Genomic DNA, 27,184 nt, shown 5'->3' with positions numbered 1-27,184 from the left:
TCAAATTTCTGAGAGTAGAGTTTCTTGTAGTATTTGTTAAGAATTTTTTGAATTTCCAAGGGATCTGTTGTTATTTCATCATTACCATTTCTGATTGATGAAATTAGAGACTTTACTCTTTTTTTCCTGGTTAGGTTGGCCAAAGGTTTATCTATTTTATTGATCTTTTCAAAAAACCAACTTTTAGATTTATTGATCTGTTGTATAATTCTTTTGTTTTCATTTTCATTTAATTCTGCTCTGATTTTGGTTATTTCTTTTCTTCTGCTGCATTTGGGGTTGGAATGTTCTTCCTTCTCTAGTTGCTTGAGATGTCCCATTAAATTATTAACTTTCTCTCTTTCCGTTTTCTTGAGGAAGGCTTGCAGTGCTATAAATTTCCCTCTTAGGACTGCCTTTGCAGTATCCTAGAGGTTCTGGTAATTCATGTCTTGATTGTTGTTTTGTTCCAAAAATTTGGTGATTTCCTTCTTAATCTCATCTATAACCCATCTGTCCTTCAGCATAAGGTTGTTTAGCTTCCATGTTTTTGTATGGGTATGCAGGTTCCTGTTGTTGTTGAGTTCAACTTTTATTCCATGATGGTCTGAGAAGATGCAAGGAATAATTTCTATTTTTTTAAATTTGCTGATGTTAGATTTGTGGCCTAGGATGTGGTCGATTTTGGAGTATGTTCCGTGGGCTGATGAGAAGAATGTGTATTCAGTTTTGTTGGGATGAAATATGATGTAGATGTCTGTTAAGTCCAGATGTTGAATGGTTGAGTTTAAATCTAAAATTTCTTTGCTTAGCTTCTTTTAGGAGGATCTATCCAGCACTGCTAAAGGGGTGTTAAAATCTCCAACTACTATGGAACTAGAGTAAATCAAGCTGCTCATGTCTGTTAGAGTTTCTCTTATAAATTGAGGTGCATTGTGGTTGGGTGCGTAAATATTAATAATTGAAATCTCATCATATTGAGAGATTTGAGTATTACCTTTAACAAATATGAAATGTCCATCCTTATCCTTTCTTATTTCAGTTGATTTAAAGCCTATTGCCTCTGCGAATAGGATTGCAATGCCTGCTTTTTTCTGCTTTCCATTTGCCTGGAATATAGATGACCATCCCTTCACCTTGAGTCTATATTTGTCTTTTAATGTAAGATGCAATTCTTGTATGTAGCAGATATCTGGCTTGAGTTTTTGTATCCAGTCAGCCAACCTGTGCCTCTTTAGAGGACAATTTAAACCATTCACATTAATTGAGAATATTGATAAGCCTTTCGAGAGTCTGGTGGACATTTTTAATCCTTTTGCGACTGTGGAAGCTGGAATTTGATCAAAATCTTCTGGGTGGGTTTGCTTTTGTGGTGGAGGATTACGCTGGTCTTTATGAAGGATAGGTGGGAGTATATCCTGGAGAGCTGGTTTAGTTATGGCAAATTTCTTCAACATGTGAATATCATTGAAGTATTTGATTTCACCATCATAGATGAAACTCAGTTTAGCTGGGTATGGGATCCTGGGTTGAAATTTATTTTGTTTTAGGAGATTAAAAGTCGATGACCATCCTCTTCTAGCTTGAAAGGTTTCAGCAGAGAGATCTTCAATTATTCTAATATTCTTGCCCTTGTAGGTGATGGTTTTCTTTCATTTGGCTGCTTTCAGAATTTTCTCCTTCATATTAACTTTAGTGAAGTTGATTATGATGTGTCTGGGGGATGTCTTATTTCGGTTGAGTCATGCTGGAGTTCTGAAACTGTCTGCTATCTGAATTTCAGAATCTCTTGGCATGTCTGGAAAGTTCTCCTTCATAATCTCATGGAGAAGAGACTCTGTGCCTTGTGAAGCCACTTCATCACTTTTGGGGATCTCTATAAGATGAATATTGGTTTTCTTAAAATTGTCCCAGAGCTCTTTGAGAGAGTGATCTGTTTTTGCCCTCCATTTCTCTTCCTCTATGAGAGTTTGGGAGCAATCAAAAGCTTTGTCTTCAATGTTAGAAATCCTTACTTCTGCTTGCTTCATTCTGTTACTGAGGGATTCTACTGTGTTTCTGAGATCTTTGAGGGCTGCAACTTCTTGTCTCAATGTGTCAAAATCTTTGGTCATTTGGTCTTTGAATTCATTGAATTCTTGAGATAGCTTTTGGGTTACTGCTTGGAATTCTAATTTGATCTTGTTTGCTATCCAGATTCTGAATTCGATTTCTGACATCTCAGCTATTTGTTTGTGCATGGGATCTTGTGCTGTGTCTGCCTCATTGATCCTTGGGGGAGTTGATCTACTCTAATTATTCATATTGCCAGAGTTTTTCTGTTGATTTCGCCTCATGTTTGTTTTTCACTGTTGCCTCTGGCCATCCTCTATGTTGGGGAGGTGTCTCTCCAAAATTAGACCCCAGCGGGATCACTCTATTGTTGCTGGATCTTTGTAGGGAGTAACCCTGTGTAGTTCCTCTGGGGCTTCCCCAGCCAGGGAGTTCTGGTTGTGGAAGCAGCTCCGGAGTGTGACACACCAGGATCCAGCAACAGGGCGGGAGGTGGTGCACATGGTTCTGGGAGTGCCTGGCGCTCAGTGACTTTGGCACAGAGAGCCCAAGGCTCCAGCATTCTCTGGCCAGGAGAAGGGCTCTGTGCAGAGGCAGAGAGGGTTCTGGGGGGCACGTGACTACCAGAGTCCCTGGCTAGACCAGCGGGCTGGTGTTGAGGCTGGGAGTGTACAGAAGGGAGGATGCAGGATTGCGTGGCTCCTGCAGTTTCTGATCAGGGCATGCAGAGGCCTGGCAGGTGCGGGTCGTGGGTCAGGGGTTGTGGCGCAGGTCTTATGGAGGTCCAGGTGGCACCAAGCCCAGGAGTTTGAGGTTGCTATGAGCTGTGACGCTACGGCACTCTACCCAGGGCAACAGCCCGAGGCTCTACTGTCCCAAAACCGGTCTCACTCTGTTCCTGAGGGTTAAGGCTGTAAGGCAGCTCAGTACCTACCTTTAGGCTGCTCAGTCACTAGGTTACTAGTTTCCACCCATCCTTGCTCTGTGACCCTGAGGGTGGAGCTTGCTGGGACAGTTCTCTCACAGTGGCTCCCTGTGGGAACACTATTAGTTCCGTCCAGCTCAGCGACTCAGTCAGGGGCCCTAGAAAATGCCCAAAGTTCTCCGCACTCCTGCTCAAGCTCTCCCCAAGGCAGTTCAACTGAGTGCCAAGTCCAAAAACACTGAAACAGTTCACAGGCAAGGCCTTTCCAGTTTGCAGTCTCACTGCTGCTTGTACTTATGGCTGCCGGTGGGATTAGATCTATCGAACACACGCAACCACTTTTCAGTTTTCCACTGTTTTTGTCCTTCTCTTGGGGTCCAGAAGTCCCTTGCCTACTCCCTGTATCCTCAAAGGATGATTATAGGCAGTTCCCACCAGCCAGAGATGCCTGGAGTCTTATCTCCCCAGACTCACTGTGCCCAGTTGCAGGGAAGCTGTTTCTTGGCCCTCTCAATGGAACTTTCAATGTAAAAAAAAAAAATGGAATTTTTGGTGAAAAATATGCCTGAGAGCATATATATGAGGTCAGACAAGGAGCATGTGCTTGGTTTTAAAACATGCCTGTTTGCTGGAAATGAATGTGAGGGGTGCGAGCTTAAAGCCTTCCAAGGCAACTGGAATGACAAACAGTACACTTAAGAGCAGCTTTCAGGACGTAACCTGCTCCTGCTTGGAGAAGCTTCTGAACATGAATAGTCTTGCTGCTGCCTGGCAGCCGCTTCGTTATTTCTTCACAGACGTGACATGTAAGCTCAGATTTGTAAACATGGGGATCACTTTTAAAATTCTGAGGGCATAAACAGATGGTATAGCTCCAGCCTAAACTATATAATTCTGTAATCTTTAGGAGATGATGAAAGAGTGGCTTCCTTAGAGGTTTTAGCTTTGTAGAGCAGGAGCCAGAAGCAGCTTAGCAGAGAGCACAGGAAAGCAGGTTCGACCCCTGGAGTTGTTCACTTCCTCTTCCTCTTCCCTTCTCGTCCAGTGAAGTCTAAGGCCTTGGATTTCTGGTCAAGCCCATTGGCTCATGTAGAAAAATGATCAAGGAGAACGAGCTAGGCAGCTGGCCCAGGCACCAGCTCAAAGTAATGTACTAGGATTGAGCTCAGGGGCAATTTACATTTCTTTTTTTTATTATTATTAAATCATAGCTCTGTACATTAATGTGATCATGGGGCACCATTCACTAGTTTCATAGACCGTTTGACACATTTTCATCACACTGGTTAACATAGCCTTCCTGGCATTTTCTTAGTTATTGTGTTAAGACATTTATATTCTATGTTTACTAAGTTTCACATGGACCCTTGTAAGATGCACTGCAGGTGTAATCCCACCAATCATCCTCCCTCCGCCCACCTCCCCCATCCCTCCCCTCCTTTCCCCCTTCCTCCTATTCTTAGGTTATAACTGGGTTATAGCTTTCATGTGAAAGCCATAAATTAGTTTCGCAATTTACATTTCTAAGTCTACATCATTATAGAATGAACCTTAGAAGTTAGTTGTGACAGTTCAGTTTAGAATGTAAGATGACTTATTTTAATATAGTACATTTTTTTTTTTTTTGAGACAGAGCCTGAAGCTGTCACCTTGGGTAGAGTGCTATGGCATCACAGCTCACGGCAACCTCCAACTCCTGGGCTCAAGCGATTCTCTTGCCTCCACCTCCCAAGTAGCTGGGACTACAGGTGCCTGCCACAATGCCCGGCTCTTTTTGTTATAGTTGTCTGGCTGGGGCCAGGTTCAAACTCCCCACCCTCAGTATATGTGGCTGGCGCCCTACCCATTGAACCACAGGTGCTGCCTTCTCTTAGTCCTTTCTTTTTCTTTTAATTTATTGTTGGGTATTCATTGAAGGTACAAGAAACCAGGTTACACTGATTGCATTTGTTAGGTAAAGTCCCTCTTACAATCGTGTCTTGCCCCTAAGAGGTGTGGCACACACCAAGGCCCCACCTCCCTCCCTCCTTCCCTCTCTCTGCTCTTCCTTTCCCCACCCCTCCCTCCTTCCGCCACCATGTCATTAATTATCCTCATATCAAAATCGAGTACATAGGATTCATGCTTCTCCATTCTTGTGATGCTTTACTAAGAATAATGAACTGTGGGTTCAGTTCCAGACTGTAGATTTTGTGGGTTCAGTTTCAGACTTTACTTTCTTAGTCTTTTCTAATGTGTGGAAGTTCCTCCGTCTTCCCTTGTCATTCATGGTTTTGTCACTATTGAAGAACGGCAGTCAATTGTGTTGTAGAATATCCCTCTATTTGGATTTCTTTGTCGACTTCTGGTGAACTTATAGCAAGGATATCATGTAAGTGATGTACCCTTCTTAATGTATCATATGAAAGAGTTCATGATATATCCATAATTCTTATTACTGGTGATGTTTACCTGGGTCACTTGATTAAATGGCTGGGTTAGTCTGCTGTAAAGTTACCATATTTCCTATTTAAATTAATAATTATCTGTTTTGTTTTGTTTTGCTTTGAGACAGGGTCTTACTCTGTCACCCTGGGTAGAGTGGCATGGTATCATAGCTCACAGCAACCTCAAACTCTTGGACTCCAGTGATCCCCTTGCCTCATTCTCTTGAGTAGCTGGGACTACAGGCACTCACTACAATGCCTGGCTTGTTTTCCTTTTTTTTTTTTTGAGACAGAGTCTCAAGCTGTCGCCCTGGGTAGAGTGCTGTGGCGTCACAGCTCACAGCAGTCTCAAACTCTTGGGCTTAAGTGATTCTCTTGTCTCAGCCTCCCAAATAGCTGGGACTGTTGTCGCAGTTGTCATTGTTGTTTTAGCTGGCCTGGGCCGAATCTGAACCCACCACCTTTGGTGTATGTGCTGGCACCCTATCCACTGAGCTACAGGTGCCGCTTAGTTTTCCTATTTTTAATAGAGATGTGGTCTTGCTCTTACTCAGACTGGTCTCGAGCTTCTGAGCTCAAGCAGTTCTCCTGCCTCCACTTCCTAGCATGCTGGGATTATAGGCATGAGCCTCTGTGCCTGGTTCCTTTCAGTGGAGAATGGCAGTTAGAGACCAACATCTGGGCACTACATGTGCTCACTGTTGTGGGATATCATTTTAGGATCTCTTAGAAGATAGAGCTAGGAAATATATGTATAGAACTACTATCCTGTAGATTTTGTGGGTTCAGTTCCAGACCACTGATAAAGTGAATATCCTAATAAAACAAGTCACACACATTTTTATTATAGTTTGGTTCATATAAAAGTTATGTTTTGGGGCGGCACCTATGGCTCAGTGGATGGGGCGCCAGCCCCATATACCAAGGGTGGCGGGTTTGAACCCAGCCTCAGCCAAAACTGCAACAAAAAAATAGCCCAGCATTGTGGCAGGCACCTGTAGTCCCAGCTACTGAGGAGGCTGAGGCAAGAGAATCGCGTAAGCCCGAGTTGCAGGTTGCTGTGAGCTGTGACGCCATGGCACTCTACCAAGGGTAATAAAGTGAGACTCTGTCTCTGAAAAAAAAAGAAAGTTATATTTGGGCTGAGAGCGGTGGCTCATGCTTGTAATTCTAGCACTCTGGGAGGCCGAGGCAGCTGGAGTGCTTGAGCTCAGGAGTTTGAGACCAGCCTGAGCAAGACTAAGACCCTACTCTACTAAAAATAGAAAAACTAGCTGGGCATGGTGACAGGTACCTGTAGTCCCAGCTATTTGGGAGGGTGAGACCGGAGGATTGTTTGAGTCGAGGAGTTTGAGATTGCTGTGTGCTATGATGCCATGACACTGTACCCAGGGCAACAGTGTTAACTGGAATAGCATTTTTAATTTTTTTCAAGAAATTTTCCTTTGCGTTCACTACTTGGCTGATTCTGTGGCTCAAGGGGCCTAGCTTTGGGCCTGTCTCAGCTTTGCACATGCCCTCCCACTGAGGCTTAGTCAAGTCTAGCTTTTGACTTCAGGTGAGAGGGGTGTGACCCTTCCTTTCACTTGAACATGTGGAGGCTCATTTCAATATTGTTGTGTTTCAGGGAATGGGGGAGGCCCAAGGAAAGAGAGAAAGAGATGGGGGAATAACCCATTGGTGGAGCACTCTATTTACTGTTTTTGTCACTCCTAGGGTAATTCCATTACAAAAATTCCCTCATTGCCGTCCCTTTGTAGTTAGCCCCATAACTTGGCATTCACTGATATGTTTTCTGTTCCCTATAGGATGGACTTTTCCAGAACGTCACATAAATGGAATCATAGAACAGACTTTTGCATCTGGTGTACTTCTTTTAATGACATGCATCTAAGTCATCCTTGCTGTTAGATAGAATCAATAATTTGTTCCTTTTAATTGCTGAATAATATTCCAATTTTTAGGCCCCTCAGGCTCTTGCTGCCTTTGCAGTCACACTGCCCTGAGTCCAGGCTAAAGTACTTCAGTGTTCCGGAGGGAAAGCCGATGCTCACACAGCTCCTCTGCTGGTGCTTTCGATCATGGTCATCTTCCTCCGTCTGCCTGCCACTATTTACTTTTCAAAGTCTTCAAACAGCTTTGCTATAACCCTGCTCAGGTTTTATAAGTGCGGTTCCTGGGAGAGGAACTCCAGGTGGAGTGTGTGCTTGCCACCACCACCCTCAGAACTGGAACCTCTGTGTGTCATCTGTTTGCTCTTACATGTCTGAAGTCAGTGTATTTCCTGACCCTTATAAATAACTTATTTTATATCTTCATGAAAATCCACAGGATCTTTTCTTTTGGTCCCTGGTGTTTAGAAGTCTCTCAGTGATGTCTCTGGGTGCGGCTCTATTTTCATCCACGGTGCCAGGTACTTGGTGGGCCCTTTCATTCTGGAGACTCACGTCTTCCTGTCCTGGGAAAACTCCTTGGATACTTTTGTTTATGGTTTCCCTCTACTTCTTGTTTCTCTCTTTCTGAGACTCCTAGTATCCCTTCCTGGACTCATCCTCTTCTGTTTCATTTTCCAGCTCTTTGTCTTTTTGCTCTAGTTGCTGGGATACTTCCCATCAACTTGATTCTCCAGCCTCTTTATTTAATTTGTCACCTGTGTGCTCCTGGTTTTAATTTTCAAGGGCTTTTTGTTGTTGTTCTGCACGTTTCTTCCATTGTCTTCTTTTTTAAATGGTCCTCTTTTCTTTTTGTGTAGGCTTTCTGTCATCTCTCTGAGGATATTACTTATTTTGGAAAAAGTTTTCTTCTTTCTGCACAGACTAAAGTTGCTCTTTAGTTTGTTGTGAATCTATCTTCATGAAAAAGAGTTGAGAACTAAGAGGGTCAGGGGACGCTCTGAGCGCAGGGCAGCGTTTGTTGTCTGTGAGTCTCACTGTGGAGTGAGCTGGCTGGGTATACCGTCTGTTGAGCAACTCTAATTTCAATATCTTTGGATGACTCCTCTTTGGTTTCCTGCTCATCTGCTTAAAATCTGTCTTTCAGTCTCCTGGGAGCTAAGCCGTGGGGAGAGGGCTGAGTGGTCTCACCAGTTAACATTCGTTGTGCACATAGCTATTTGATCTTCTTGGTTTTGACCTGGTGCTCTCAGCTTCCAAGTCCAGAGGCTTCTGTTCTGCACTCTTGAAAGGGTAGAGTTTCTGGACAAGTATGGGCTGAGGAAAAGCAGACTTCCGGTGACACAGTGTCAGGGAACAAGTCTAATGATGTGCGTGTGTCCCTGGGGGTTTCACCCAATCTTTATTTTCACCACCTATTTGAATCTCCATTTCTCAGAGGTGCCTTCTTCTTCTTTTTTTTTTTTTTTAGAGACAAAGTCTCATTTTGTTGCCCTCGGTAGAGTGCTGTGGCATCACAGCTCACACCAACCTGCAGCTCTTGGGCTTAGGTGATTCTCTTGCCTCAGCCTCCGGAGTAGCTGGGACTACAGGCGCCCGCCACAACACCTGGCTATTTTTTTGTTGCAGTTTGGCCGGGGCTGGGTTTGAACCCTCCACCCTCAGTATATGGGGCTGGCACCCTACTCACTGAGCCACAGGCGTTGCCTCAGAGGTGCCTTCTGTGATTGTTTCCTGAGATTTTCAAAGATTCTGTAGTGAGCTTAATCAGTCCCAGGCCTGTTAAATCATTTATCCCTCACTCATCAACATAGAAGCTGTAGAACATTGTAGAACTCTGTCACCACTGTCTCCTCTGCTGTCCTTATGGGGTATGACATTTAGAACATCTCTTCACTGTGGTTTTAGTGTGTTTTGGAAGGGAATACATTAGATGCGTGTATTTACTTGTGCCCCCTAAAGTAGAAATCTAGAAGTTATTATTTTGGAATTATGGAAAGTGTAAGCTTAACTCTGATGCTACAATGGGACTTGGATGCCATCTTGACTTGCTAGGCCTCAGCTGGACAGGTGGCTGGTATAAGCTGGATAGGTGGCTAGTATAAGCCACACAGCCAGTTACTGACAGAGCAGCTTTAAAACCTAGGGCCCAAGTTGCCTGATTCTATTGATCCCTTAGCACCACGGTGCCCCTTAGCAACATCAAGTACAATTTTAAAAATTCCTTTATTTGGAACTAGTTTAAGATGCATAAGAGGTTACAATAATAAGTTTCAGAGAGTTCCCATGTGCCCTCCCTAGCTTCCTTCCAGGATATCATCTTATGTAACAATAGTACATTGTCAAAACCAGCTGTGTGATGTTGCTACAAGACTCTTACATCAGGTACAGACTTTCAAGTAACATTTCTGACATATAAATTTGTATATTCTGCTAAGAAAAACACAGAAAAAGACCCAGTCTTTTCATATTCAGGACCTTACTATCTGAATAGACTTTCGAAGATAACTTGCCAAATAACAAAACCCAAATAGAGGCCCAGATATATGTCAGGGCTTTCTTCCAGAAAAGCAGGAAATGGTGGAAAGAGTATAGATCTTGAAATCAGACAAGTGTAAGTCTGAATTGAGCTTTGTTACTGAAGATTTGTGTGTCCCTAGGGAGGAAATTTCCCTGATCCTCATTTTCTTGACTGTAACATGGAGAATATTATCATCACCTGGACGGAGGTGGAACACATTCTTCTTAGTAAAGCATCACAAGAATGGAGAAGCAAGAATCCAGTGTACTCAATTCTAATACAAAGGCAATAGATGAGCTAATACAAGGGGTGGGAAAGAGGAATGAGGGAGCAGGGAGAGGGGAGGAGAGAGGGGGATGGAAGGTCACGGTGTTTGGCAGGGGCAGGACACAATTATAAGAGGGACTTTAACAGATGCAATCAGTGTAATCTAATTCTTTGTACCCTCAATGAATCCCAAACAATAAAAAAATTATTATCTACTTAAGATTGTGAGAATTAAATGAGACAGAATATATACACACATATATCTCTCATATGTATGGCATGAAATAGATATTCATTAAATGGCCAACATAATAATTATCAATAAATACTATGTAATAATCCTGAAAGTCATAATTCTCTGGTTGCTCATGGTCAAATACCACGTAGGATCTTCTGCCTCTTAATTTACTGTGTGAGGGTTTAGACAGAAATCAAAGAACCAGCAGCCATTGCTTGTGAAGTTGGCCTGGAGAGGGCAAGTTACTTCCCCCAGGTAGGGACACAGTGGGTCCTCTGATCCTCCTATGTCGACCTCAGTGTCGGGTATGGGAAGGTTGTCAAACATTTAATGAATGCTAGTAATTTATGGTTTTTAAAAAAGAAATCTTTGGGAAAATGACTGTCATTCTTTTGGGTGTAGTAAAAGGTAGGTGTGCATATCTGATGGCCAGAAGGATGACATTTGACACTCTCCTGCAATGTCAGTTCACAAACAACAGTTCAGCTCAAGCCCGGGCTGAGATGTTTGCTTATTTCCTAAACTCTGGTTCCATGTACAAGTCCAAGGGTCTCACCCTAAAGGGAAAGTGTTTCTCACAAGCACAGTAGGAATGCTTTGGAATTAAGGAAGATATACAGGTTTGAAATTGAATTCAATTTGATTATCTGAATTAAAAAGCAAATGTCAGTGTTTAAACTAAAGACTTGGGACTTTTCAAAGGCTCCTGCTCGGGCCTCAGGCTGGTTGTCAGGTGTGCACACGGTTTCCCACCACACCTGATGCCGCACCTGCCTGACTCTGGCTTGAGTTTCCTGCCCTTGGCACCAGCTGAAAGTGCGGCTGGCAAAGGCAGCAGCTGCCAGTTTGGCCCCACAGCAGGAAAGAAACTCTGCTCAGAAACTTGCCTTTTGTTTAAATCGCAAAGTCATGATTGCCCTGTGTGGGGTGGGCTATCTCTCTGGACAGTGGGGACTCACAGGCCTCAACTAGACCACACACAACCCTCGTGAGGGTCCACCTAAGCAGACTGATGGTAATACCCTACCTGAGGACACAGAAGAAGCTATTTTGTGATTATGTATCGTGGCTCATCCTTACTGCTCCTTACTAGAATGAATACCTTCCCAGACTTCTTTTAGGTCTCTGCCCCTGCCCCTCCACTCCCCTCAAAAAAACTCTTTGTTTCCTTCTTCCTGTTCATCTTCTGTCAGTCTGTGGGTTTTCAAAGTGTTCAGCACTAGCTTTTTTTTTTTTTTTTTAGACAAGAGTTTTACTCTGTTGCCCTCAGTAGAGAGCTCTAGCATCACAGCTCACAGCAACCTCCTGCCTCAGCCTCCCAAGTAGCTGGGACTGTAGGTGCCCACCACAACACTCAGCTATTTTTTGGTTGTAGTTTTCACTGTTGTTTGGCAGGCCCAGGCTGGTTTTGAACCTGCCAGCTTTGATGTATGGGGCTGGCGCCCTAGCCGTTGAGCTACAGGTACTGAGCCAGCTCTAGCTTTTAATAGTTTCATGGAATTGCTAATTCAAGCAAATCTTTCTTCTGCTAGTCATGTAATTCACATAACAGAGTATCCAAAAAGAAATTTGGCTATATCTAAATTAACTATATGGCCAATTCTGTAATGTAAATGGAAACATGGTTTGTTATGGGTTGAATTGTTTCACCTCAAAATTCATGTGTTAGAGCCCTAATCCAATAAATCAGAGTGTGCCTCCTCTGTACAGTAGAACTTCCACAGTTGACCACCTCCTTCAGTTGACCTAATTTTCATGGATCAGACATGCACCACATGTACGTGTCCGTACAGTAGGCCTGGCACCTCCATATGTTGACTCGTTTGTTACAGTCCCTTGGGTAGTCAATTTACAGAGATTCTATCATATTTGGAGATAACTACTTAAAGAGGTGATTAGGTTAAAATGGAGTCATGAGGGTGGTCCTGATTCAATCTGACAGGTGCACTTATAAGACGAGATCAGGGCACAGATACAGAAGCAAGACCATGTGACGACAGGGAGAAGGCGACCATCTGTAAGCCAAGGAGAGCGGCCTCAAAAAACCCAACCTTGCCCATACTTGGGCCTTGACTTCTAGCTTCCAGAACTGTGAGACAGTAAGTGTCTATTGTTTAAGCCTGCTAGTATGTGGTACAATGTGATCGTTTTTTGACATAGGTCTACACTTATGAGACCATCATCACAATTAAGATAATGAACGTATCTGTCATCTTCAAAAGTTTCCTCATGTAATATAATTTCTCTGTCCCTTCCCTCCATTTTCTAGGCTACCATTGAATCTGCTTTCTGTCACAATAGATTCCTTTGCTATTTGTTCCTAGAATTTGATCTGAATGAAGTCATATGGTGTGCACTTCTTCCGCCTTGTGTAATTCTCTGGAGAGGCATTCGGGATGTTGTGTGTATCCACAGTTTACTCCTCGTTATCACTGAGTGTGTGTAGCTACACCATTGTCCATCCATTCAGTTGTGGAAGAACTCCTGAAGGGCTTGTTAGGATTTTTTAAGGTTATAAATTGCTATAAGCATTCATGTACAAGTCATTGCGAAGACATACACTTTTTTTTTTTGCAGTTTTTGGCTGGGGCTGGGTTTGAACCCGTCACTTCTGGCATATGGGGCCAGCGCCCTACGCCTTTGAGCCACAGGCGCCACCCAGACATACGTTTTTTATTTTCTTTTAGGAAAATACCTGGAAGTGGCTGGAGCATATGGTTAGGTATACGTTTAATGTTTTAAGAACCATTTTGCGTTATCACCAGCAGTGTATGAGCGTTCCACTTCCTCCCCATCCTTGCCAATACTTGGTATAATTGGTCTTTTTGAGTTTAATCATTCAAATGATATATGGTGGTACATGCGATGTTAATTTGCATTTCCCTAATGATGGTGAGCATCATTGCCATCCATCCATCCATCTATCTTTTTTTTTTTTTTTTGCAGTGTTTGGCCTGGGCTGGGCTTGAACCTGCCACCTCTGGCATACGGGGCTAGCACCCTACTCCTTTGAGCCACAGGCACTGCCCTCCATCTATCTTTTTTAATGAAGTGTCTGCTCAAAGCTTTTGCCTATTGTTTTTATTGGGTTGTTTATTTTTTTATTATTGAGTTTCGAGAGTTCATTTTATCTTCTGGCTTTAAGTCCTTTATCACATACATACTTTGCAATTACTTTCTCCAGCATGTGGCTTGTGTTTTCATGCTCTTGATGGTATGTCAGATGTGGGCTTTCTGCCTTTCAAAGGGCAGAAATTCTTAATTTTGCTGAAGTCCGATTTATCAATCTTTCCTTTTATAGATTGTGCTTTTGATGTCATACTAAAGATGTGATATGACATTGTCTAGCCCAATACCACCAAGATTTTCTCCTATGTTTTCTTCTCAAAATGTTACAGTTTTAAGTTTTAACATTTGGAGTTAATTTTTGTAGATGGTACAAGGTATGAATCATGGTTCATTTTTTTTCCTCATATGGATGTTCAATGGTTTCAGCAACATTTGTTGAAAAAGCTATTTTTCCTCTGGTGAATTGCCTTTATATCTTTGTCATAAATCAGTTCTCCCCATATGCATGAGTTTATTTCTGGACTTTTAATTCTGTTCCGGTGGTATTTTAGTCTCTCTTTATGTCAGTACTGTACCATACTGTCTTGATTACTGTAGCTTTATTGTTAAGTCTTAAAATTAGGAAGTGTTAGCTCTCTAGCTTTGTTCTTCTGAATGTGTTTTGTAGATAACATGGTCATTAATGCCTCATTCCCCTGAGAGATCCTTTTGGGTGTACTTAATTTATTCTTCTCTTAATCCCACTGTGGCTCTTCTGATCAAGCCCTACCCTGTGTTTGCTCCTCTAACAGTTCTTGACTTTGCCAGAAAGTTAAGGTCATCATCTAACAATTCCCTTTAGCTGTTACTCTGCCCCAGGTATAATAAGGTTATCTATGTTTGCACTAATCCTTCCCTGCTTCTTTCCTAGCACAGAGAACAATATTGGTTATAATGACACTTAGTTAATTATACTTAACAAGAGGCAGGTGCCCAACACTCTGGGAGGCCCAGGTGAGTGGATCTCTGGAGCTCAGGAGTTCAAGACCAGCCTGAGCAAGAGCGAGACAATCCCCCCACATTCCCACCCCTGCTCCCTGTATCAGCAGATGCATATAGTCCCAGCTATTGGAGAGTTTGAAGCAAGAGGATCTCTTGAGCCTGAGAATCTGAGCTTGCTGTGAGCTATGATGACACTGCACTCTGCCCAGGCGGACAGAATGAGACTGTCTCAAAAAATAAAATAAAACTATACTTAATAAATACCGGGTTCTTTTTATAGGCCAAACACAGATATGCACTTTGCACCACTTCTTATTTAATCTGCATGACATTTCTATCAGATAGAGATACTATTATTGTTCTCATTTTATAGATGGGGAAAAAAAGGCAGTGAGGCTGTTTGGGTTTTCTGTGGTTGTGCAGGTAGTAGGAGGTGGAGCTGGGGTTCAATTAGACTGGGCTGTCTGATTCTGTCCTCCTCCTGGCCAGAGCTAACAGTCCTGTTGGGCTCCCAGTCTCACCCTCTCCTACCTCATCTGGAAGTTCCCACCATTCATTAACCTCCCCCTCCCTGCATCCTTCTACTTTTTCTTTCTGCTTGCTCCTTTCCCTGAAGGTGATCACACCAAAACAAATGTTTTCAATTCCTGCTAAGAAGTTTTCTAAAACCTTTTTCTGCAGCCAGACTTTGATTCTGCAGATTCAAATATTAAGTTGGGTGGGTATTGGATAGCTCCACTGGAATATCCCACAGGTACCTTCAACATCAAAAGAAAACTTATCCTCTTTTTCTAAACCTACTTGGCAATAGAAAGACTCAGTTTTGATTTCAAAACCCAGCTCTGCCACTTATATAAGACAGGAGACTTTTAAGCCTCAATTTCCCAATCTGAAAAATGGGGATAATAGTCTTACCTTACAGAGTTGCTTTCAGGGCTAAATGATTATGCTGAAAATAAGTAATTATTTTTGTTATCATCATTTTCATTATCTCCTAATACCCCCTTACCTATGTAATTTACATAAATATGTCCTTTACTCTCATGTTAACACCTTTGATTCGCTTTTTTTTTTTTCTTGAATTTTACTTTGTAGAGTGCCTTAGCATCATAGCTCACAAACACCTCAAACTCATGGGCTCAAGAGATCCTCTAGCCTCAGTCTCCCCAGTAGCTGGGACTGCAGGTGCCTGCCACAATGCCTGGCTATTCTTCTTTTTTTTTTTAGAGATGGGATGTGACTCTTGCTCATGAGCTCAAGCAATCCATCCCCGCCTCGGCTCCCAAAGTGCCAGAATTATAGTGTGAGCGACCATGCCTGGCTGTGCTGTTATTTCTGCTGGGAGATTTCCCTGAAATTCTACACTATGAAATCATGAAAGTGCAAAATCAATCCATAGAGATGTAGACAGAAAGTATTAGAGCTTTGATTTATATTCATTTTAAAAATCTCACCACTTTAGGTTTTTATTTATATATGTGTTTTAACATTTTTTATTTTATTTATTTATTTTTTTGTTACTCAGGCTGGAGCACAGTGGTGTGATCGTAGCTTGCTGCAGCCTTAAACTCCTGGGCTTAAGTAATCATACTGCCTCAGCCTCCTGAGCAGCTAGGTCTACAGGCCCACATCACCATGCCCAGCTTATTTATTTATTTATGTATTCAAGTATTTATTAGTTTTCTTTGAGACAGGGTCTTGCTCTGTGGCCTGGCATCATCATCTTTCACTGCAATCTCAAATTCCTGGGCTGAAGCAATTCTCCTGTGTCAGCCTCCCTAGAAGCTGGAACAACAGGCATTTGCTACCACGCCTGGCTAATTTTTCTATCTTTTGTAAAGAATCAGGGTCTTGCTCTATTACCCAGACTGGTCTCGAATTCCTGGACTCAAGTGCTTTTCCTGCCTCTACTTGCAAAAATGTCGGGATTACAGGTGACTGGGATTAGCACCACACCAGCACCACACCAGCTGGGATTACAGGTGGCTGGGATTAGCACCACACCAGCTGGGATTACAGGTGGCTGGGATTAGCACCACACCAGCACCACACCAGCTGGGATTACAGGTGGCTGGGATTAGCACCACACCAGCACCACACCAGCTGGGATTACAGGTGGCTGGGATTAGCACCACACCAGCACCACACCCAGCTGGGATTACAGGTGGCTGGGATTAGCACCACACCAGCACCACACCAGCTGGGATTACAGGTGGCTGGGATTAGCACCACACCAGCACCACACCCAGCTGGGATTACAGGTGGCTGGGATTAGCACCACACCAGCACCACACCCAGCTGGGATTACAGGTGGCTGGGATTAGCACCACACCAGCACCACACCCAGCTGGGATTACAGGTGGCTGGGATTATAGCACCACACCAGCATACCAATGTGTTTAAAATTTTTTAATGGTGTATATATAAAATTTAGAAGTAAATGTAACTATTGAAGGTATAAAAGTTTTTGAGAAGTATAATCGTTTTGGAAGGAAGTATGGAGAACCCTCAAAGAACTCAAATTAGATCTCCCATTTGATCCTGCAATTCCATTAGCGGGCATCTGCCCAGAAGAAAAAAAATCATTTTATCATAAGGACATTTGCACTAGACTGTTTATTGCAACTCAATTTACGATCGCCAAAATGTGGAAACAACCTGAATGCCCACCAACCCAAGAATGGATTAACAAGCTGTGGTATAGGGCGGCGCCTGTGGCTCAGTCAGTAGGGCACCGGCCCCATATACAGAGGGTGGCAGGTTCAAACCCAGCCCCGGCCAAACTGCAACCAAAAAATAGCCAGGCCTTGTGGTGGGTGCCTGTAGTCCCAACTACTTGGGAGGCTGAGGCAAGAGAATCGCTTAGGCCCAGGAGTTGGAGGTTGCTGTGAGCTGTGTGAGGCCACGGCACTCTACCGAGGGCCATAAAGTAAGACTCTGTCTCTACAAAAATAAGTAAATAAATAAAATAAACAAGCTGTGGTATATGTACACCATGGAATACTATTTAGCCATTAAAAGAGAGAGAGTTTACATCTTTTGTATTAACCTGGGTGAAGGTGGAACTCATTCTTCTTAATAACACATTCACGTCATAAGAATGGAGAAGCAAGAATCCAATGTACTCAATCTAATACAAAAGCAGTAGATGACCTAGTACATGGTGGGGGTAGGGAAATGAGCAAGTGGGGAGAGGGGAGGGGGATGGAGGGTCATGGTGTGTGACACACCTCTTGGGGACAAGACACAATTGTAAGAGGGACTTTATCTAAATAAAATGCAATCAGTATAACCTAATTCTTTGTACCCTTAATGAATCCCAAACAATTAAAAAAAAACTTAGAAAAATAGTTTTTGAGAAGGATATATCATAAAGATAGTTGGGCGATAACCTTTCTTTTTTTTTTAGAGAGAGACTGAGTTTCACTCTGTCACCAGGGCTAGAGTGCTGCAGTGCCAGCTTAGCGCTCAGCAACCTCAAACTCCTGGGTTCAAGAGATTCTACTGCCTCGGTAGCTGGGGCAACAGGCTCCCGCCACAACTCCTGGCTTATTTCATCAACAGAATCCACTTTAGCTAGTTTTAGCAGAAATAAATTTATTATCAGCTATTGGTTTTTTCAGCTGAGGTTCTTAAATGTGATGGTGCATCAGAATCATCTGGAAGGCTTGTTTTTTAAGTCAAGACTTCTGGGCTCTACCCCCAGAGTTTCTGATTCAGCTTATCTGGGGTGAGGCCCAATGATTTGCATTTCAAACCAGTTCCCAGGTGCAGCTGATACTGCTGGTCAGGAGACCAACCTTGGGAGAACCTCTGAGTTATAAAATGATGATAAGAGCTGGAGAAGGAGGCTACAGCGTGGGGGGCATCAGGTACCATCTCAGAGCCACACTGAGAAATACCACTGCTGTACGTGGTATTTGTACTTTGACTTTGAACTCAAAATCCACACTGCTTCTGCTGTGGGCCGGAAAGCTGCCAACCCGGAAGCTGCACTGATGCTGCACCTTACCTGCGAGTTTGGTGAGGGAACAGAGAGCCTCTGCAACCCCTGCTGGAGAAGGTCCAAAGCACCTTCAGGGTTTCCAGGGGGCAGTGTGGTGGCCACTTCCAGTGCTCAGGCTGAGTCACCTGTCATAACCTGTGCCTGGGGTGAGCTGCTGTTGCTGTTATAATCGGAAACCTGAGGGTAAGGGAGTTTAAAGAGATCTTCGGTATTCCAGCTTTTAGTGCATAGGAAATCTTGCTAACAGCAGTTCTCAACCTGTGGGTCGTGACCCACAGGAACTGTATTAAAGGGCATTAGGAAGGTTGAGAACCACTGTGCTAGAAGGAGGTTGGGTGGTTTGGAGGCAAAGTGGCTCACTCCAGTAATCCTAGCACTCTGAGAGGCCGAGGCAGGAGGATCCCTTGAGCTCAGGAGTTGAGACCAGCCTGAGCAAGAGCAGGACCCCGTCTCTACTGAAAACAGAAAAATTAACTGGACCTAGAGGCAGGTTGCCGGTAGTTCCAGCTATTTGAGAGGCTGAGGCAGGAGGATCCCTTGAGCCCAGGAGTTTGAGGTTACTGGAGCTATGATGATGCCACTGTACTCTACCCAGGCAAGAAAGCAAGACTGTCTCAACAACAACAACAACAAAAAACATTTAAGCATTTGCCACAGATTGTACAGTGCCTGTGCCCAGGACTTGGCACATGATAGATCCCTGATGAATAAGAGTTTTTTTCTCCTTTCCATTCCTCAGTGTGTTAGTCCCCCAGAGTACGATGCAGTGCTTTGGTTGAGGGTTCGCCCTCCTGCTGCAATGATCTCCCTGACACCTGACCCTGCCTTTATCACCAATGAGGTGAGCTCCTGGAGCACACTAGTGATCCAGAGGAGCAGAACAGAAGTTTGCAGGGACAGGTCTGCCTGAGGCTATTTCCATCTAGAAGTTAGTCCCTCTGGCTCACCCAGATCTAGGTCACTGCATTTCCCCAGGGTGGCCTCCCCCAGCTCCTTCCCTCCTCAGCCTCATGCCCAGAGCCTGGAACTCAGGACTACCACCTCGGCCTGGAGAGGCTCTGAGACTGAATCCATTCCTAGAAGGAAACCCGAGATCCTACCACAAATGAGGCGGGAAGGGGGTTGGGGGGAGCCCTCTGGTCTAGGGGCTGGCAGATCTCACAGCTGTTCAGCGCACCCTGTGGGTAACATGCAAATGCAGATGGTCCCAAGTTATGATAGTCGACTTACATTGTTCATCTGCACAATGGTGTGAAAGCCACAGCATTCGGTAGAAGAGTACCTTGTGTTTTGAATTGTGATCTTTTCCTGGGAGGAATCTTTTACTGGGATATGCAGTATCTCAAGATGCTGGGTAGTTGGTTGTGCGATCACAATGACATCTTCCTGAAGAACACTCTTCTGCTGCACCGTCAAGTGTCCACACCCCAGGGCCTCCACCTAGCAATTCTCTGGCCTCTTTAGGAGAGAGAGAAATCCATGACCCTGTGGCTAGAGCATCCCCATCATCCAGCAATTAATCTTATTTCAATGCTTCAAATGTTCCTCAGGCTCAGTGTGCTTTCAACTGTGTCACCTTTCACCAGCGTCAGCTGATGTGAACACCGTTCTGTTTTTCACTTTCAGTACGGTATTCAATCAATCACATGAGATAATTCATTTTTATGATAAAATAGGCCTCGTGTTAGATGGTTTTGCGTAACCATAGATTAATGGAAGTGTTCTGAGTACATTTAAGGTAGGCTAGGCTAAGCTGTGATGTTCCAGAGGTTAGGTGCTTTAAATGCATTTTCCATTTTCCATATTTTCAACTTAATGAGTCTGTTGGGATGTAAAGCCACCGTAGGCTGAGGAGCCTCTGTAATCTAGTTGCCTGTTCACCACCACATTTTAGGCCAGTGGTTCTCAACCTTCCTAATGCCACAATGTATTTTCATTGTTAAAAAGGGGTCACGCCCCACAGGTTGAGAACCGCTGTTTTAGGCAGTTTCTAAGGTTTGCTTCATCCTCCGGAGTGTGAGCCTAGAGATGCATGTTGGGGATAACAAGCAGATATGATCAGAGCTCAGGAAATGCTTCCTCCCAGCGGCAGTAGTTTCAGCCTTTGAGGCCGCTGCTGCGGTGTCAGGCACAGCTTTTGCAGACCATGACATAAGCAAATTGTTTTAAACTTTTGGCAATGCTTCTAGTGTCAGAGCCAAGCTCTTAAACAGGCAGCATGACACAGAGGGAGGAGCATCAGAATTGGGCATAGAAGGTCTTAGGTTTGGATTTTTGTTTTTTTTTGACGTTCTCACTTTTGTCACCCTGGGTAGTGTCGTGGTATCATAGCTCACAGCAACCTCAAACTCTTGGGTTCAAGCGATTCTCTTGCCTCAGCCTCCTGAGTAGCTGGGACCACAGGTGCCTGCCACAGCACCTGGCTATGTTTAGAGATGGGGTCTCGCTCCGGCTCAGACTGGTCTTGAACGCCTGAGCTCAGGCAATCCACTCATCTCGGCCTCCCAGAGTGCTTGGATTCCAGACGTGAGTCAGTGCACCCGGTCTCTTTTCTCTCTCTCGATTGGTTGTCTGACTCTTGTCTCAGTTGCATCAGCTGTAAAAAGAGAAAACTGGTCAGGCATGGTGGCTCACACCCGGAATCCTAGCACTCTGTGAGGCGGAGGAGGCGGGGGGACTTCTTGAGCTCAGAAGTCCAGACCAGCCTGAGCAAGAACAAGATCCGGTCTCTACAAAAAATAGAAGAAATTATCACGTGTTGTGGTGGCACCTGTAGTCTCAGCTGCTCCAGAGGCTGAGGCAGTGAGCTGTGATGATGCCACTACCCTCTAGCTGGACTCTGTCTCAAAAAAAAAAAAAGAAGAGAGAGAAAACTAACATCTGCTATAGAAACTTGCGATAATTTAATGTAAAGTGATGCATGTTATCAAATGGCAGCGATTGTTAACATTTATGATGAAAAGCACTGAAAATGGTCCCAGTTCCCATCGTTTCTGTTGCATGTGCTTATAAATATCCTGTGCTCATTTCAGCATCTGTGTGGTCTCAATGGGTGAGGGATTAGACTTGTAAACTTTACTTATTTGCCATCTTGAATCCTTTTGGAATGAGGCAGGGGCTTCAGAGTAATTTTTATAATGTATATTTATTAAGTGAGCACTTTCCTTGTTAGGTGCTGGGGATACAGAAGTGAGACCATCTGCTTTCCAGGATGTCTCAGTGAGCAGGTGAGGCAGACACACACACATCTCCGCACACCCCACGGTGTGCAGTCATCTGCACGCGATGTGGGGCTGAGAGTCCAGAAGAGGGGCAGCTAAGCCTGGTCATGAAGGTTTTTGAAGGTGGTGAGTGGATTCCAATAGGAATAGTGAGAGGTACATCCAATAGGGCTCAGTAATCGGCTGGAGGTGGGAATGAAGCCAAGAGCCCAGACACAGGTCACTTCTGAGTTTCTGGCTCCGGTGACCGGGTGGATGGTCATCCTTTGGCTGCTACACCCCCGATGTGGTAGGATATTCCCAGTGATTCTGATTTCCACTGAGTTACTTTTGGTACCTGAAATTATTTGTCCTGTCGTCTCCTTTCTAATAAAATTCTAGCAGGAACTGGGAGAGACTAGCAGAAAGTCTGAATATGAGCAGAAGAAAGGCAGAAGTCTTTGCCCTTTTTTTCTCCTAATAGGAAGCCATTTGGGATCATTTATTTGCTGTGGGCTTGCACAGCCTGCCTGAGAACGAGGTACATGAGTATAAGAGCTTGAGTGAGGGCTTGTACCCGGCTGTCGCCAGGAGAGTGCTCAATGCCATCTGGCACAGCCACTCTGCCAGGCACAAACCCATAGGTTATAAAATATTCAGTATCGTGTGTGTGTGTGTGTGTGTGTGTGTGAGAGAGAGAGAGAGATACGAAGAGGAGAGAGAAATGTGTTGTAAAGGTGTCTGATCAGCTATTGCTCCACTCACTGGCTAATGGACCAGGAATCATTCTGGCTAGCACATAAAAGAACACAAGTAGAAAACAAAAACATTCAAATTATGTTTTTCTCAGATGTGGGTAAACTTGAAGGGAAGCCATTTTCTCAGTTTGAGAGGGAGTTTTTCTTCCAGTTAAGATGAATGCAGAGATTAATTACAAAGGACTTACATAGACTAAAAATCTATACAGTTTATTTTCAAAGGTAAGGGAATTCATGTCGGAAGAAGTGAGCTCTAACTGAGGCTGAGACAGATGATTCACGGGTCTTTTGTATGACTGAGCGCTGAGATTCCGAGCTGCAGAGCCGATAGGCTCACCATTGTGGCACCAAAGACTGAAAGCTCAAAGAAGCCCCAGTTACCAGGTGTCACAATTATGCTACAAATGTACCAGCATACGGTGGATTGTTGGCATGTAGTTCTTTTCTGCAAACATACCTTCCTGGTATAATGTTCTCTTCCCGAAAACAAACAACTTCTAATATTGGATTCCTGAGTGTATCATTAAGCCTCTCCAAACACAAATTCATCTACTATGCTTTAAAAGTAATGGCCCGCACAGCTGTTTATCTGGGTGACTGTTTATCTATTTGTACCTTTGCCTAGTATCTACAGGCACATGTGAGGTCTCAGAAGCCTAAATGAAGTAACTATCCCTGAATACGCACACTCAGAACCAAGCCTTCAGATTGACACAGCAGCAGCACGTACTGGGCAAGGAAAGATTTTAGGTAGACTCCCAACGGCGTGTCTGGTTAACTTGCAACCACACAGAGAGGCCGGGGCAAAGGTGTGTCTCAACACTTTGTGGTGTACTTGGCACTCCACAGCTGCATGGTTAGAAGTTGTTTGCTCATTCTGTTCAAAACAAGAGGTGTAAAAGAAGTTCAACAACAGCTGGAAGATGACTCGTCATTTTGTGTAACTAATTGGCTATGCTTGGTGAGCTCAGTGCACTTACAATCTTTCAAAGCCAAGTGCAAAGCCTCCTGAGCCACCTCCATCATCCAACCGCAATACCTGTGTTTATCTATTTATCATGCCCCTTGTCCCCACATAAGCTGAACGAAAGTAGACTTTTTCCTCCCAAGTTATTCCTTGGACTAAAAGAACCACCGCTTGATCTTTTCTGAATGTTTGCAACTGATGTCTGTTTCACATGGCTGGTCCCTGGGGGGTGTAATTGCAGAAGTATAACCTAACGGTTATATCACACGGCCAGAGAAACTGCCAGGGCACCAACGTGCTTCCTGCCAGACAACCTTTTGCAGCTGAAGCCACAGGTGTCTTCTCTGTGGGCACTGTCTCTGCAAGAACAATTCTCTGATATTCCTAGGGTAAAAAAGAGGAAAAAAAATATTGACAACATTGAGTCAAAACTTAGAATCCTGAGCCCTGGCTGTGCACCATATTATTTTCCTGCTAATGGAAAACGTGGCTTGGTAAGGTGTTAATTGGCAAAGGTTTTTGTTTGTTTCTGTTTTTATAAAAAGAACTGTTTTTAAGTATGAGACATTTCCTACCTTTGCATGAGCTCCAGAGTGCATTTTCTACTAAAAAACAAAAGTCCCCAGTTTATCCCTTGGGACTGGAGGCACAGCTTCACAGCTGAGGAGATTCAGACCACACAGGGCCTCTGTGGTTGGGGATGTGCCTGGAGATGCTGAGCTCTGGGCCGATTTGGATCGCCAGACTTGGTAACCTCATCTGTAAAATAAAGTGGTTGTGAGGAGTCAGTGAACTCAGGCAGATAAATAGTGAATACTCATGTGGCCCTCAGCCATCCCAGGCACTGTTCTTTTATTCTCAGGGCAGCCCGGGGTGGGGGGGTGTTGTCATCTCCATTCACAGATGAGATGTGGGGGCACACAAAGGGGAGTAACTGGCCTAAGGTCATGTAACTACTAAAGTGGAAGACTTGGGACTTGAACCTGTGCCTGACGGTGAAGCCCATGTCCTTACAACACCAGGCTGCCTCTTGTAAGACAGTCAGAGGACAGCATCCACGTGGGGAGCACTCAGTAAATACCAGAAGAGGGCAGAGAGTGGATTGCCCAGGCTGAAGTCGTGTTTCCCCTCTCTGTTGGCTGCATGTTAAGGGACTAATAGTACTGACTTCAGGTCAAGGTCTCACTTCTTATCTGTGGCTGCAGGAGGTTGGGGCACCCAAAAGGCTGGTGGAGTGTCAGGCCACTAGTCAGTGTGGGGATGGTAGGGTGCCACCACCTTGCTGCTGAATTGGGGCAAGCTAGTGGTGGGCACTGCCTGCCATGGGGGGACCCCGCTGAGGGAGCTTGGGAGCAGGGGTGGCACAGGGTGTGGCAGGCAGGAGACACTTGGCTTGTTGTGTCTGGGGAGGTGGATGGGAGCCATACGGGACTTGGGATCCTGGGAGAGAGAAATTGGGGTGAGCAGTTGGGTCTCGAACGTCTCACTCAGATATTCCCATTTGGAGAGACTGAGGAGGAAACCAGGCTGAACGCAGGAAGGCAGTGTGAGTCCGCTCATGCCCGCACCTCCGTTTTAGAGGATATGGGGGATATTCCAGTAGCAAAGAGATGCATGCCTAGAGGATGAGACGCCTTGCACACATTTGGGGATAGAGATGACATCTGTCTGGCTTTTCCTGTCAGCAGACTGGGGATGCTAGCACCCCAGTGCTAAAGCTTGCTTTAGATTTTCACCCCATGAGTAATTCTGTTCTGTGACTGGCCAAACAGTATTCCAGGGGCTGGACTCAAAGAGAGTAGGAGAAACAGTCCTTGCCCTCGCGGAGCTCACAATCATGGGAGGAGACAAACACAGGCACAGATAAATGGGTAGGGTAATCAGGGGTAAGCACGGAGACTGTGGGGACTTGGGGCAGAGCGACTAGTCCTGGGAGGGGGGCGTTGAGGAGGTGGGGGATACCTGCTGAAAGTCAGCCTCCAAGGCAACAGTATGTGGAATGTGAAAGGTTTAGGTAAAGGGAGGTAAGAGAGGAATGGTTGTGTCTTAATGAGGCTTCAGATGTCAGGCTAGGTGAGGTGGTGGATAAAGGTGGGGAAGGTAGAACCTGGTGGCACATAAAATGTCCAATCTCCATTGTAAATGGGTCCCCAGACGGTTGTATGGAACATGAAGTTCATGAGGGAGAAAGCTGAACCAGAGACACCTGATGCAGTACGTCCAGACGAGATGAGGAGGGGTGAGCCAGCACTGAGATCACGGCAAAGCCAGGCACGTAGCGTAGGGAGGACTTGGTTTTATGGTTATTGGGTGAGGGGTTGCAAGAGAGAGAGAATTCCAGGATGGCTCCCAGGTTTCTAGGAAGGTAGCCGGGTAGATAGTGGTACCCACAATAGGCTCAAAATTATAGGAGGTGCTGGGTTAGAAGGGAAGATGGTGAGGTTGGTCTGGGGCATGTTGAGTTTGAGGTGCCAGATCCTGATAGGTGTTTAGGTAGAAGGTCCAGGAGGCAGCTCCAGAGGAGCTTTGGCTGACATCATGAGCATCTCTAGTGGATAGTTGAAACCTCACAGGAAGATGGGCTCACCTGGGAAGAGAGTATGGGGGACAGTGCTGTAAGAAGGGGACCTGGGCGTGCCAGCCACTTGAGTCTGAAGAGGCATCAGCTCGAGAGTAGCTCCCAGCCTCCCCTGTGGACCAGGCTCCCAAGGGCCCAGATTCTATTACCGCTTGGCTTTGCAGGAGCATAGGGCACCCATAGGGCTAGAGAGAAGGGTGGACTTGGGGAGAAGAAAGCAGTCTCAGCCTTCTCCTGGTCACAGGCACTCTTTTAAAATGGGAGGATAGGGCAGCACCCCTAGCTTAGTTGGTAGGGTGCTGGCCACATGCATGAGGCTGGCAGGTTTGAACCCAGCCTGGGCCAGCTAAACAGCAAGGACAACTGCAACAAAAAAATAGCCAGGTGTTGTGGCAGGCACCTGTAGTTCCAGCTACTCAGGAGGCTGAGGCAAGAAAATCACTTAAGCTTAAGCGTTTGAAGTTGCTGTGAGCTATGATGCCACAGCACTCTACTGAGGGTGACAAGGTGAGACTCTGTCTCAAAAAAAGAAAAAAATAATAAATAAATAAAATGGGAGCATTTAAATGTTGGTGAAACATCATCAAAGGTCCTGGTCATTGGGTCCAGGCCGCAGTTCATAAGCAGCTGAAGGGGTGGAAATCACCTGCCCGGCTTCTTCAAATGGTGCCTGCTCTCCTCCTCCCACGGGCCTCTGAGATTCACAGACTTGTGACAGGCCTGGGAGTTGTCCCCTGGGGGAGGTGGCAGTGGGGAGTCCGTTTTGGAAAACCCCCTAGGGTGATTCTGCTATATCCTCACCTGGTGCGGAATCTGACTGGACTTGCTGTCAGGAACTCAGTGGCCGTGGGAGAGAAGGTCGGGGACCCTTCTTTGTACTTAGTACCCTGAAGTGAGCCATTTCCCACTGGCATTTCAGAGCATCGCCCCAGGCTAATGACAGCGTGGTCCTGCCATTTAGAATGTGCATGTGGCATGCACAGTGGCTCACGCCTGTAATCCTAGCGCTCTGGGAGGCTGAGGCAGGAGGATGCTTTGAGCTCAGCTTGAGCAATAGTGATACGCCATCTCTTCTAAACATAGAAAAACTGAGGCAAGATGATTGCTTGAGCCCAAGAGCTTGAGGTTGCTGTGAACTATGATTCCACAGGACTCTACCCAGGGCAACAGAGTGAGACTGTCTCAAAAAACAAACAAACGAAACCAAAAGTGCTTGTGCTCATTCACCCTGCAGGTAAATAATTGTACAATCATTAGTCACACCACACATTAGGAAAGTAAAGGACGGCCATGGCGGGGATCTTCGTAGAACACCATGAAATGTG

Source organism: Nycticebus coucang, chromosome 15 (genome assembly GCF_027406575.1).
Source record: "Nycticebus coucang isolate mNycCou1 chromosome 15, mNycCou1.pri, whole genome shotgun sequence".
Lineage (NCBI taxonomy): Eukaryota > Metazoa > Chordata > Mammalia > Primates > Lorisidae > Nycticebus > Nycticebus coucang.
The sequence above is the reverse complement of the archived record's forward strand: the minus strand, read 5'-3'. Positions refer to the sequence as shown.